The sequence below is a fragment of the Gigantopelta aegis genome, chromosome 9 (genome assembly GCF_016097555.1).
Source record: "Gigantopelta aegis isolate Gae_Host chromosome 9, Gae_host_genome, whole genome shotgun sequence".
NCBI lineage: Eukaryota > Metazoa > Mollusca > Gastropoda > Neomphalida > Peltospiridae > Gigantopelta > Gigantopelta aegis.
The window spans coordinates 11304971-11318107 of record NC_054707.1 but is presented as its reverse complement, the minus strand read 5'-3'; the positions used below and the strand labels follow the sequence as shown (position 1 = coordinate 11318107).

The 13137-nt window shown below is 35.5% G+C and overlaps 1 protein-coding gene across 1 annotated transcript in view; it reads left to right on the top strand.

The window, feature by feature from the left end:
* Nucleotides 1-6760: 6760 nt before the first annotated feature.
* LOC121380849 (tetraspanin-18-like) overlaps nt 6761-13137 on the top strand; it is a 45041-nt gene continuing 38664 nt past the window's right edge. The window contains exon 1 of the mRNA XM_041509840.1: nt 6761-6891. The gene's annotated coding sequence lies outside the window, so the exon portion shown is untranslated. The remainder of the gene's footprint in view (nt 6892-13137) is intronic.

Below are 13137 nucleotides of genomic sequence, written 5' to 3'. Positions count from 1 at the left end.
GTGATATTAATCTACTGATTTTAGTAATAAACACAAAAGTGCTCAATTATCCAGGCCAATGATCCAAATATTCCATCAAGATTCCAGATGCAAATCCCAAACTTGATGTGGATGTAATCAGGTGTTTCAAAAATCAAAACAGCTGAGCAGTAGCTGTTAATGATTATTCATCACTGTTATTACCTCAATAACAGTATTTATAATTTTATTTTAGTTTTGTAAAAAAAAAAAAATATATATATATTTTTATTTTTAATTTATAAAAATAGTTTGTTATTTTAGTAAGAGTGTTTCTAAGTTTATAACTATAATAGGTTTTTGAAGTGTTTAACTAGTATTCTGTTTATGTGACACTTTGTATATTTTATTGTTTTATTTGTGGGGAGCACTGTGCTGTTGAATTACTGTTTGTTACGTGATATCAGAACAGTCTGATGTGGCCATTACATATCATAAGATACAAATCATAAGGTGAAATCCAGTGTAGAATGATGAACTTGTTCGTTCTAAATACATTTAAAGATGGACAGTAAATTTTGTACATATGTGAATACTTTTTTAGTTTCTATATCAAACATTTATCAATGATAATTTAGACGTCAGAAAAGTTCTCTTTTTTTTTTCTATTGTCTTCTTTTCTGTTTTTATTATATTCTCTCTTCTTTTCGTTTAAATTCTTTCTTTATGTTTTTTACTCTTTTTATTCCATTTTCCTTTTTTACTGAGTTTTCACGGTGCTTTTATTTGTAACTTTTTGTTGTATTGTAACGGCGTCTAAATTGTAATGGTTTTTGCTGTGTACTACATGTTGTGAAATGACGAAATGACTGGAACCCGACCTACATGTATGCTACACAATTAATAATGCATGTCCTACAAACCGTTACCTCGAGTTTCACGGACCTTTACCAAACAGGCCATGACGTGGGATGCCCTCTAATACTAGAGACATTTTGTAGTCCTACGAATACAAATACCATTATTGACGCTATGCTTGACTTCACGAGTTGGTGTGTAGGCCTAGATGTCTATCTATAAACGTTTTAAAAATTGTGAATCGTTCTGTATGTACCATGACGTTCCAACAGTTCATTTAGATAGAATAGATGCAATCGTAATCGATTCGGGGTTTGTTTTGTTATTGACAATCATTGATTACGACTACGATCAGATAACCGTAATATTGACCGTATTTGTCGGTTTGCAAAACATCTTTGGTATTATTGTACGGCGACATGCAAATAGTCTGTTATTATGAATGATTCTTTTATCAGGTGTATGAAACGTAATCAAAACCCAGTAGATATATATATATATATATATATATATATATATATATATATATATATATATATATATATATATATATATATATATATATATATATATATATATATATATTATATATATATATATATATATATATATATATATGCATAAGTCAAATATTGAGTGCCCTTAGTAGAGAGTTGGGTGTTATTAAAAGTGTCGTTTTAGCAGGGCGAACTCTGAGACGAGCGTGCGTAACCCATTGTTGTATACAAAAAAAGACAAATAAGGTAAGTGAGTCAGAACGAGGCGCTGTCTCGATGACGTCAGGTGAATGTGTATTCTGTTAACCAATCGGGCGTTAAAATGGCATTTGTATTAAATATGTGTTGCTTATTTTTGCGTATTAGGTGTTTGTTTTCATTTTGTAATGACATGGGGACAATTTCCCTACGACGAATAACCTCTTTGAACAGTTATGTTTTATGTTTGAGCAAAATATATTCAATTTATTTGTTATTATACAATTTCCATCAGTAAAGATCTCGGTCTCCTTTTATACCCTTGTATAGTGATCTTAACACTAAAATTTCAGGGCCGTACCCTGGTCAAAATCCTAGGGGGGCACTACTTTTCATAAACAAATGAAACTCTATACAAATTAAACCCTGAGATGTGTATGATATTTTCTGGAGTAAACAAAGTGATATTCTCATGGTGCAACTGCCTCCCTGCCCCCCCCCCCCCCACCCCCCGAAGGGTACAGCCCTGAATCCCCTTAAATGCGTAAGATAGACACTTAAGATGATTATAGTGCTAAGATTACTTCGTAAAACGAGGCTTTGCATTCGTATCAAAAGAATAAATCGGTCCTTCTTTTTTCGTACTCACTTTCAATCCTATTTTTTGGTTTACTTGTTACATTCAGTTACCAGATGGGGCCTAATTCATTAAGGTCTCTTAGGCTCTGCTAGACAACAAAGTATCCTCTTTGCAAGTCTTTTAAAATTGCACTGCGAGATCGCAAAGTTGCGAGAGTTTAGTTAATTAGGCCCCAGGTTGTAAGACTGTAGTTTATTTTTTTACCGGCAGTTTCGTATACAATAGTTAAACATTAATTTAAGTAAAATATGTCTTGTAAATTCTTGAAAAAAATATAATTTGAGTTACATGAAGTAACTGATCTTGTCCTTGATATCTGCTAGTTTTACTGAACAGAACAAGAGACTTGAATATTTTAACATTTTGTATTATGACAAAATTAAATCGGCAAATTGTCAAAAATGGACTTCAGTGTTCACAAGACAATATATAGACACAAAAGCTTGTGACATTTAAACAAATTAAAGAAACTTTGCGCCTCATATATATATATATATACAGCTTATATAGCTTAATCTATTTATTGGTATTAGTTTTAACATGTTTTCATGCCAGGTGACGGTGTACAGTTTTATCAGTTTCACACAAACTGGTAATACATTTGTTTAGTATGCGTTTGGACTCGGCCTCTACATTGCTTGTAATAGCTATTGTGTCAGAATTGACACATTTTTAGTATTGAGCCTAAATTCAGTACCGAGTTCACACACAAAATATTTATCTCTGTTTGTGATGTTACATGTGCGATGTCCTCATATTAAAGTATTTTGTTGTATGGAGATGTGTCATGGCCAGATGACTTTGTTATAATAAATTATTATTTGTACCAAGTTACAGTCTAGTTGTTCTTTTTTTACGTTGAATTCCATTACGCATTTAGTAGGCGGTCAGTCGGGACGTATCCCTGTGGTAAAGGGTTCGCTGGATGCGCGGTGGATCTGGAATCGATACCCGTCGGTGGGCCCATTGGGCTATTTCTCGTTCCAGCCAGTACATCATGACTGGTAGATAAAACTCTGGGATGGTGCATATAAAATATGTCTTGCTACTAATGGAAAAATGTAGTGGGTTTCTTCTCTAAGTCTATATGTCAAAATTATTAAAAGTTTGACATCCAGTAGCCAATGATTAATAAATCAATGTTCTCTAGTAATGTCGTTATACAAAACAAACTTTAACTTTTATACGGTTTTAATAACAATAAAACGAAACAAAAACAAAGCCATTTAATCTTTGAACATATACATTCATCGTCGTTTTCTTGAGTGGCAGTTTGCCATCCGGGTACATTGTCATGCCTGCGTCTCAAATTGTTCCTTGAATTGTTTGTTTCCTTGTCTTTCTTTTCAGCTTGATTGGTTTTGTTAAGTACTAATATTATAAATAAAAACAAAAACACGTGATTGCCTTTTTGAAGTTTATTGATAATTCTTCTTTTTTTAATTTTAAACTTGATATATATGTGTATTCATGCAATACATTTTTATTTTTGCATTAAACGAAGTTAGCGTTAATTCGCTATTAATACTGATAACATGACAACTTCTTAATCGCAAAATTAAAGAACATGACTGTATATTAAAGTGACAGACTCTAGTTTCAACCCGTGGAAATGGACGCGTACGTTTTGCTATCTACAAACCTGTAACACATTTGGATAAAGTTACAACAGAGTGAAATAAGAGGCTATGACTTTGATATGGTGAAATACCCTTAAAAATAGACTACAACTAGACTCCATAACCATTAATTGTTAGACGCACGTGCGTTTTTAAAAACATAATAGATGCATCTTGTGATCTTAAAAACATCAGGATGACCAGAAATATCGGAATCAATAATTTAAATAAAAAAATCTACGTAATGTATGATTTTAATTATCAAAACCGGCTCTAGTAGTGGAAAATATGCCATAGTCTGTCACCTTAAAATCTATATATCTTAAAATCTATCTTGGCAGAAATAGACGGCTACCTGTCAGACATTCATAGGTAACTGTTGATATTTCAGTGAATATTAGCTAATCACGTTCTGTGTACCCATTTCCGTGTAGTGGACTGGGGATATATATATATAATATCATGTCGTATCTATGTATGAAGTTCCATGTATACGCGTTTTTGTTTTGGAAGTGGAGGCTCGTACCATGGTGTTTCTGGATAAAGTTATTTGTACACGTTATTTTGTGGACGGGGTGGAGTGGGGGTTGTACTATGGTGTTTGTGAATAAAGTTCCTTGTACACATGTTCGTGCCGTGGAAGGGAGAGGGTGTACTATGGTGTATTTGTAATTAAGTTCCTTGTACATATTGCCGTGTCGTGGAGGGGGTATACCACGGTGTATCTTTGATCAAGTTCCGGCGACCTATCACGCCACAGGCGAGCGCTCTAAACATTCAGGCTGCGGGGTGACATTCAAATATATACAGGGCTGTAGCTAGGATTTTTTGTTGGGTGGGGGAGGGGGGCAACTGAGTAGTTAATAGTCTAAAACTCCTTAAACAGACAAGAAGAAAATTTTCTTTAAGTTTCTATAATGCTTTCCGGATTTTTTCGGGGGGGGGGGCCCACCTTGCCCCCCACTCCCCCGCCCACTCCCCGCTAGCTACGGCCGTGATATATTGTGGGTGCTTGCTAGTGATTTAAATTTATTTGGTTTTAAATTATATTAGGTTCTATTACCTTCTTTCCAATCTTTTTTTTTTTTTGGAAGTCCATATGGGTGTATACTACCAAATCAAATCCCATAGACGACAATTGTAACATATGTGGCTAGAAATACTACCTGCAGCGTGTCAATCGACATAAACACCACGGATATAAATACTACCACCCTCATCCTTAAAGTGAATCAGAAAAATATTGGAGTCAAGTTGCGTCTATGACTACGCTAATTCCGCACAAAATTTGAGTACTTTGTTTACAGGTAGGCCTACCCCCATACATGTTTCAAGCACAAGGCCACTTGATACAGTCGTACTAGATGAAATAAAATTGCATACATTTTTTGCCCAGATGAAACTAAAGCATTTTTTATAGTCAACACACATTTATCACCAATCATAGGACTTAACTTCTCTATCAAATGTTGGGTGCACCTCGAACTTTGACCCAGCCGGAAATTATTTGGTTTAGTACAACTATATACACTTGATTTAAATGTGGTATCTCAAAATTGCATAATAGCGGCTTCCCGACAAAATTATTAATTAAAGGGACATTCCTGAGTTTGCTGCAACTTTTAAGATGTTATCGACTAACAAAGACATTTTAACGATTGCAATTATATATCAAATATATTTTTCTGTATAAAATATTAGTGGCTGTATATTAAACGTGTTTCTGGTCGTTCTAATATTTGTACTAGGTTAAATTTCATTTTATATCCTAAAAAATTTTTTTTTCGTAATTACAAATATTAAGACGGCCACAAACACATTGAATATACAGACACTGCTATTAAACAAGAAAATATATTTAATATGTAAGTTTAATCGTAAAAATATTTTATTAGTCGGAAACACCTTACAATGCAGCAAACTCGGGAATATCCCATTAACTGTTGCTTTAAAATGTAAGCATTATACCTTTAACTATATACCCGTAAAATATTACAACTAAATAATTTAATTTAGTAGTAGAAAAAGAAAAAAAAATATTTACTGGAAAATCTCTAGTAACAATCGATGGAATTGGGAGAGTTCAGTGCACGCGATCACTCTATAACGTTATGTTACCCGGATGTTGCTGACAAAATTTGGTGTCTTCGTGCAACTGATCGATCATCTGTTTATGGCGGCCATATGTAGTCAACGTGCTAGGTTTTGTAGATTCGAGAACTACGTTTTGTAATGTTGTGATAAGACAGCAACTGAGTCGTGTGTTTACACGACGTATAAACACATTACACTTTCGATATTGCAAAGAATATGCATGGGATCGATTAATTTGAAGTTATTTATTAAAATAAATATAAAATTGACGTAATATGGGATTTGTAACTATGATGTAGCACCTTAAACTAGAAATGAAGATAACCCAATTAACTGACAGTTAAAGTTCGTTTACTTCAACATGCCCGTAGAAACCAGGGCGCAGGGTATTTGCCCCCCCCCCCCCCCATAAAGGACGAAAATGTATGGGTTTTGGGGGAGGGGTGTGTATTTTTTGTGTGTCCTACTCTATATAAATAAAAATAAAAATCTGGATTGTGCCCCCTACCCACTACAGTTTTCCACCCACCCCTCCAGATATCGCTTCTACGTGCCTCTTACATTGTACTGATTTATTTTAATAATCTGCTATTTGATGTCTACCATTTAAAAATTCTGACATACAGGCTTAGCTGACAGAGCCAGTGCGCTCACTGTATTGCCGACAAACACGACTCGCTATAACTCATTTAGCACGCATTGTCTTTGTGACATGTGTGTCCCCGACTTGTGTAAACTTCAACCGAATACGTTCCAAATCGCAGCGTATTGCCGTGTTCAATAACATGTGTACAATAGACGGTTCAAATAACAGGCTGGCGTCACGGTCGATCTGTCAAGAATGGTTTTATGTCTGAAAACATTGGACTACGTGATTGCGTTGTCTAAGAGAAACAATACATAAACCTTAAATAACATCACGAGGTTCGTAATATAAAACTGTGTGTGTTTTATAATTCGATCACATTTCTACTCAAACGTCTACCTGTAACAGTCGGGCGAAATCGAGTCAAGAGAGCAAAATAAGGTAAAACAAACTAATTTCATTCACAGTTTTTAGATGTTAATTGATTAATTATAAAGGCTATATTTGAAAATTTTAATATGGTGGAATTATTTTGATATACATTGCCAGGATTTTGCCAGAAGTATATTTGAGGGTACGTTATAAAGACAAAATGAATCATAAGTGACCATACTATAGTCCGTCCCATCCTTCTATAAAAATGTTTCTTTGGTTTGACGGAATAATTTATGTTTGGTTTGACGAAAGAAGAAAAATAAAAGTGTTTTGGAAATCACCAAAAAATACTATATTTTGGTGAAATTTACAAATCAGTCGGCTCATAAATAAATAACTTGTAGTAAATTCCACAGTATGAAAAAAGGCGTTCCCTGTGGGACGGGCTATAGGTGGTTACGGGGTTGGGGTTTTTTTTAATTTTTTAAATGGGACACTACATTTCCTGTATTTTGACACATTTTAAACAGCAGTTCTCTTATGATAATCTTTCTGGAAATTATTAAAATGTATCCATTAATTTCCTAGATTTTAGGGTACGTAATTTTTCCCTTCGTATCATCTGGTAGAAAACCTATTTGTTGATGTAAAAATCATTTCAATACCACCATACCGTGTGTGCGTGCGCGCGCGCGTGCTTGTGTGTGTGTGTGTGTGTGTGTGTGTGTGTGTGTGTTTCATTTTTCAAAAGATAAAGCTTCCAATCTGTGATATTTATATTTCCACAGCAGATTATACTTACTGTTAAATTTTCACATTGACATTAACCATCCACGATGTTTTCATGCATGTCTTTGTTTGATTTCTAATAGTGGGTGTTATTTGATTGCTGGGGAATCATGAAAGATTTATTCATTATATCGTGTGTTACAATGGTGGAGTTTGACTGTTGGTTATTTAATGGTACTGTATAGTCGTTCCTGTGAGCCGGGCTGTTATTCGATGCAACACATCCATGCATCGCGGGATCGATCGTTCTCTATGGATGCGACGGTCTTTTATTGTGTTGTTGATGTTGTTGGGATTATTTGGTGGGTTTTTTCCTTGGTTGTTTTTTGGGGGGTTTGTTGGATTTGTTTTGGTTTTTTTTGTTTTTTATGGGGGGTCTCTCTTTTTCTGTTTGTTTATTTGTTTGTTTGTGCTATTTCTCGCTCCAGCTAGTACGCCACGACTGGTGTATCAAAAGCCGTGGAATGTTCTTTCCTGTCTGTGTAAAAGTGCATATAAAAGATCCCTTGCTACTAATGAAAAAATGTAGCGGGTTTCCTTTCTTAGACTATATGTTAAAATTACCAAATATTTGACACCCAATAGCTGATGATTACTAAATCAATGTTTTGTAAAACAAACAAACGTTTTAGCCAACTAGCCGAGTAGTTTTTTTTATAATATTATATCTCTTTCAATCCAGTTTTTCTGTACTGGTAATGCTCAGCTACAACGGATGTACAATTTTGTAGAAATGTTAAATACTAGACAGCATGCATGTATATAAAGCGAAGATGCAGCATGTGATCAAAAAACCTCAAACACAGAACTACCTATACGTGGTGATGAATACCATAGTGTTGTAAAGTTGCAGTTAGCATGTTCAGTTGATCATACTGTTCCGACCGGCAGTAGCTGGTGGACATTTCCGGTAGGCTCAGTTGGTCGAGCTCCGAACTATTGCGCAGGGGGTCTGTGGTTGATTTAACTTTTACATACCTACACTACAAGCAAACTTCTTTCGGAAATTTAAAAGATCATTGTATCAACGGAGAGATAAAGCTATTTTCTGAACAGTAAGTTTGACAAAAGAACATTTAGTAGTAAAATAAAGTAATATGCCGAAGCATACAAGAAACGAAATATCAATTAGGTAGTAAGATACTATAATATAGACAGTTTTGTTTGGAATCATAAATAAGAAAAAACCCATAACACTATTTGCTAATTGGCTCATTATTAATGTAAAATGCAAAAACAGGAGCCTAACGTATATGCTATTTAAAAAATAAATTAAGATAAAATACAAATTGAAAAATATATACTATATAAAAACTGTCAATTCAAAGAATATGAGGACTACTGGGACCTTGATCTAAATTCCTAGAAACAAGGCATGTCAGTATATTGTTCTAGATGAATTTCTGACAAGATCTCTGAGTTTACTCTGTTTTGTCCTTTCTATTTCTTTCTTTTTTCCTTTCTTCCATTCTTTAACTATTTTTCTTTTATTTCAAGTTTCCATTGTTGATCTCATTTATAGAATGTGTATGCAATAATACATGTATATCCAAGTATATTAGTACTGTTGTAATATGCTATAATTATTATTAATTACAATATTTGTAGTAATAGCAGTCGCCTATAATGTTATAATGTTAAAAACCAACATAATTTATGTTCAAGAATAAGTTTTTAAAACGTATCTTTGTGTGTTTTTCACTTCGCTACATTATAACTGTCTGTATTACGTATAACTACGTAATATGTTTCAAAAGAAAAATATTGCTATCAACATTTTTCTGGATTCGTTGAACACGTTCGATTTAAAGCAAGCATTCAATGTCTGACAGCAACGCCAACATCAGCGAGATATTTAATTGGCTGTTGGTGACAAACAAAACAAAACAGAACATATTGTCAAGTGCTCAGTGGGTAGGTCTGGTTGGAATCAGACCAGCCATGTGACGAAACATATACTTCTGGCACGAAAATCGGTGACCAGGTGTCAGCAACATAAAAGAAGGCTGATCAATACCCCTGTGCGTTGTTCAATTGACGAAAGACAATCTTGTTCCTGGTAGAGTATCACGATTCAATTATCTACAAAAGGGTTTGAAATTCATGACGTTACATTGGTATATTAGTATTTAAAATTGGACAGTAATAAACAAAAATCGTGATCTTCGTCTGCTTTATGTAGAGGGTACTTTTCAGGCATCAACAAATATTGTTGGTAGTAAATCTTAAGGCAGACATGAATTTTACTTGTAGAATGCAGGAAATTATTTTGCGCCCTCGATCTGTCAGCCACCCCCCTCCCCCACCCGCAACCCCCACCCCAATGTCTACTTGCTTCCGCCGTGCCTCTTTTCACATGTCCGTATAAATTTATGGTTCAGGCATGTCCACTTCGGGTCCAGTCAGTGCCTGGCTATCGGTCAGGGGATGGAAAGTGTTGTATGCATGTATTCCACCAAGAAAGGGCGGGACGTAGCCCAGTGGTAAAGCGCTCGCTTGATGCGCGGTTGGTTTGGGATCGATCCCCGTCGGTGGGCCCATTGGGCTATTTCTCGTTCTAGCCAGTGCACCACGACTGGTATATCAAAGGCCGTGGTATGTGCTATCCTATCTGTGGGATGGCGCATATAAAAGATCCCTTGCTGCTAATCGGAAAGAGCAGCCCATGAAGTGGCGACAGCTGGTTTCCTCTCACAATATTTGTGTGGTCCTTAACCATATGTCCGATGCCATATAACCGTAATTAAATGTGTTGAGTGAGTCGTTAAATAAATCGTTTTCCTCCTTCCGCCAAGAAGAACTCATTTCGAATCCAGAAACAGATTTTAAATATAACAATAATATACGGGTAACAAGAGCCTTTCCAAATGTCTTCACATTCACAAAACAAACACAAAGTTCTCTTTCTTCAGAATGAACAGGTATTATTAGTCTTATTAAACTTTTATTCAAATATTTAGTAGTAATAAATCATTGGAATCATCAAAACTTAGTATCTTGGCTTGTTTTAAATAGCTCGGCATAAATTACTATCCAGTTAGTGTGAAAGTGGAACTAATCTTCTCATTAGTACCTACATGAATGGCAATAGGTTTTGCTGGAAAAAAATTGATATAAACTTTGGAACGTTTTTTAGTTATTTTGTGGGGTTTTTTAATTATTATTGGCGTTAGTGTCATCCAGTAAGGAAAGAAACACTTGATGAACATAATTAATATCCACCGATTTAATCACATCGTTTAATTGTTTGTGTTGCTCTACAACTGCATAATAATATATTTTGTTATCCCGCAACTGGATAATACTATATTTTGTTATCCCGCAACTGGATAATAATATATTTTGTTATCCCGCAACTGGATAATAATATATTTTGTTATCCCGCAACTGGATAATACTATATTTTGTTACTCTAACTGGCACTCATAACCGGATAACTAAAAATCATACTGTACAACGTTATTGGATTTAAAATCAATGGACCCTGTCGGTACTAAATCACGATTTGGCAAACACAAAATGACGTCACATAGTTTAAAGATGTTGCAGTTAGTGAATAAAAGAATAAACTACAAATTTATAGTAGTATTCAGACCCGTCTGTAATGTTTGTTCGTTTCTATATACATTTACATTTAGGGATATCGAAAATAAAAGGTTTTTAGATAAAATAAAATAAAAAGTTTTAAAGTATTTAATATAATAAATAACATTTTTAAAAACTCGGTACCACTTTTACTAGCTAACTTGCAGGGCCGTAGCTAGCGGGGAGGGGTGGGGGACAAGAGGGGCAGTTGCCCTACCCCTAGAAAAAAATCCGGAAAACATTATAGAAACAAAGAAAATTATCTTCTTAATCGTTTAAAGAGTTTTAGACTATTAACTATTCAGTTTGCCCCCCCCCCCCCCCCCCCACCTCCCCCAAACAAAAAATCCTAGCTACGGCCCTGACTTGTCTAGCCATTTGTTACGCATAGGGTACTTGCATGTCAGCCTTTTCGTAGCTGTTTTATTTTCATTTATTTTCGAACTTGAGGTCTCTGTCATTGGCACATGTCTCAGTTGTATGGGACGTCTATACAGGGCAGGGTTGGCTGGTAGTGATTTGTAGAAATACATCTTCAGGTTCGTTTCATTTATCTTATTTTTTTATTACATTTGGTAGTGTCATGTTGAATAGTAAATTGTTTCATAGTGTTTTACTGGGTGTTGGGGTGTTGATTTCTTGTGGCTTTTTTTTTTTTTTGGGGGGGGGGGGTGTTTATATTTTGTTTTCGTTGGGGGTTTTTTTTTTGGGGGGGTGTTTTGTTTCTTTGTTTGTGGGTGTTGTTGTTTTGTTTGTTTTTGTGTGTTTTTGTGTTGTTTTTTGGTGGGTTATTTTGGTTCTTTGGGGGGTTTTGGGAGATTTTTGGTGGTGAAGTTTCTTCTCTTCTTTTTTTTTTTTTTCTTCTTTTTTTTTGGGGGGGCGGGGGGCTGTTGATGTTTTGCATATGTTTTTTGTTATGTTTTTATAGGATTGTTTTTTTTTTCTTTGTGTACATATACCGGCCTCGGTGGCGTCGTGGTTAGGCCATCGGTCTACAGGCTGGTAGGTACTGGGTTCGGATCCCAGTCGAGGCATGGGATTTTTAATCCAGATACCGACTCCAAACCCTGAGTGAGTGCTCCGCAAGGCTCAATGAGTAGGTGTAAACCACTTGCACCGACCAGTGATCCATAACTGGTTCAACAAAGGCCATGGTTTGTGCTATCCTGCATGTGGGAAGCGCAAATAAAAGATCCCTTGCTGCTAATCGGAAAGAGTAGCCCATGTAGTGGCGACAGCGGGTTTCCTCTCAAAATCTGTGTGGTCCTTAACCATATGTCTGACGCCATATAACCGTAAATAAAATGTGTTGAGTGCGTCGTTAAATAAAACATTTCTTTCTTTCTTTCTTTTGTGTACATATAGATTTGTGACTTCAAAAGCGTTTTCCAACATTATTTAAAAATTAATGAAAAGTATCGCGTTACGATTAATATGAATCGTCAGGTGGGTAAGTCATGCGCCTGCCCCGCTGTGTTTGAATTGACGTCACGGGTTTCTATGACAAAAAAACCATAACGGTAATGGCATATTTCTCAACACGGCGATCCTACAGTTTGTAAACTCAGAATCTATAGCCACTGTCACCGATCCAGAACGTGCAATACCGTGTACGATTACATGTTGTGTCAAGTTATTCACCTAAAGCGTTCAGCTTCATTGCAAGAGACAAATTAAAGACACAGGGATCGAAATATTGCCGTCCCGAAAGGTTTCTGCCGATCATCATCACCACGGGCAGGGAGATTTGTTTGCCTGTCTTCCCATCGTACCGACAATTATTTTACGTTTCTTCACATGTTAAGTTTCAGTCAATCATATTTGGTCCAGCAGGTATTGATTCAGGTCGGCGTGTAATTTGTAATTTTCCGGACCGAATATCCGGTAGCTATGTCAGCCAATTTCGACCCCTGATTAATAAATATAATTAATAATATT